Consider the following 2,254-nt stretch of genomic DNA (forward strand, 5'->3'; position numbering starts at 1 on the left):
CATGAAGATGGAGGGCTATAACACAGAGAAGGCCTTCTCTGGGCAGTAGCCTTGCTTTTGCCAGGCCAAGCCAGTGGTTGGGAATGAGAAGCAGAGAAAGAGACCAGGATTGTCAATCTCCCTACTCAGGACACAACCTTAGCCCTGCCCAAGAAGCAGCTTGTAACTGGTTGCCCACATAGCAGCTGTAGCTGTAGCAGAGCACGGCCAACATGTTAAAATGAATTGTTTCTGCACTTGAGGCTGTAAGGATGAGGGTTTTGTTTTGCATACAGAAACATAAGCAATGTTTTGCGGAAATTTTTCTCTTCCCCAAGGGGTTGTTTTGCATTGGCAGTATGTTCATTACTTGGTTTGGTACTGGATGCTGGTCACTGCAGAAGTAAGCGGCTGATACCTCTGTGGTTGAGTTCAGAATGATAGTTTCAGCCACCTCCCCATACATTGTGCTTTCCATCCATTTTCGTGAAAATAATAAAAGTATTTTTTAAAAAGGAATCACAAAACTGAGAGACTTGTAGGAGAACATTTCAGCCTTCTAGAAACAGACTAGAAAGGGAGACTGCTTAGTTACAAGTTATTACAACACTCAGTATAATGGAACCCTCAGGGCTCAACAGAGATATCACTTTTTATCTCACTACACATGTTAACGTCATTCAGTTCTTGCATTTCTTTGTAAACTCTTTTATTATGCTGTATGCTGATTTGCTGCTATTCACAGGTCTCACCAACGGCCTTAATCCAATCTTAGCTATATTTATTGCTCAGTTACTTATGCATCTTGTCTTAAGTAGCCCTTCCTGACAACACCCTCCCTACTAGCAGGAACTCATTTGCATATTAGGCCACACCCTTGATGTCACCATTGGTTCACACAGAGGTTTTTTTGTAGAAAAGGCCTAGCAGGAACTCATTTGCATATTAAGCCACACCCCTGACACCAAGCCAGCCAGAACTGTGTTCCTGCTCAACCCCCCCCCCTGCCTCTACCTATATACTATGGTGATTTCTCTTTCAATGTAGCTGAAGAAGTGTTCATGCACATGAAAACTTGTATCCAGAATAAAACTCTGTTGTTCTTAAAGGTGCCACTGGACTCAAATTTTGTTATGAAACATTACTTGTCAGTTCAAGAGAAATACTAATGGTATGAATGTCACACATGGTGAAAGTAGTCACCTACCTATGGGTCAGTGTTCAGAGACTGACTGATGCTAATTACGCTAACTTGAGAGTAAGCCTGCATTATGTTCCTCCTTGACCTCTGAGAGCTGCACAATATGTGTGAAAGAGCCACATGTGGCTTCCAAGCCACAGTTTGGCCACCTCTGCTTTACAGGAATGTTGAAAGATCTAATTCCAAGAGGTAGGTGGGGCTGAGGAAGTTCTGAGAAAACTGTGACTGACCCAAGGTCACCCAGCAGATTTCATGTGGAGGAGCAGGGAACCAAATGCAGTTCCCCAGATTAGAGTCACTGCTCTGAACTACTGCACCATGCTGGCTCTCATAAAGGAGCTAGAAAAGATCCTTAAGTGTAAAGATGCATTGCTGGCAACCAAGTTCAAAATAATTCATACTATAGTATTCCTAGATGGATGGATGGATGGATGGATGGATGGATGGATGGATGGATGGATGGATGTTGGCTCAACCCAGGGAACTGAGGGAAGGGACAAAATCACCTTATACTCTGCTTTTGAAATGGCACACTAGGGGCTTTTGAAAGTTCAAAAATGTTTTATTTATTTAACTTGGAGAAGAAAAGGTCAGGTAGAATCAAATGTCAGATGTATGAGGTAAACAGATAATAAAACTGAGGTAACTTTGTATTCACACAAACACCAGATAATTTGTTGCCAACAGGTGTGTTACACCTCAACTAACTTTTTATTGGCGAATATTAATATTTCTTAGCTCAAAATGGTGAGTCTATGAGAGGTGAGGTGAGCGAGGATCTCTGTCAATGTTTACGGAGATAGACCACTGAAAATCCTTTGGTTAATAATGGATTTTATTATAGGTATAGGTTTTCAAATAGTTACATTCCAATCAAACAATTTCAAGCATACAAGAGGAATACAGTGGTTAGCTGAATAAATATGGATGAGGGGGAGATGATACAATACACAAGGAAACACAAGGCTTCTGGAGGGAGATTTCTCTTGAGAAGAAGGGGGGTGAGGGTAGGAAGGGATGGAGGGAGGAGAGGATGGAGGAATTCCCTTTTTTTCTCCTTTTTTTCTCTAATCC

Source organism: Heteronotia binoei, chromosome 6 (assembly GCF_032191835.1).
Source record: "Heteronotia binoei isolate CCM8104 ecotype False Entrance Well chromosome 6, APGP_CSIRO_Hbin_v1, whole genome shotgun sequence".
NCBI classification, from domain to species: Eukaryota; Metazoa; Chordata; class Lepidosauria; order Squamata; family Gekkonidae; genus Heteronotia; species Heteronotia binoei.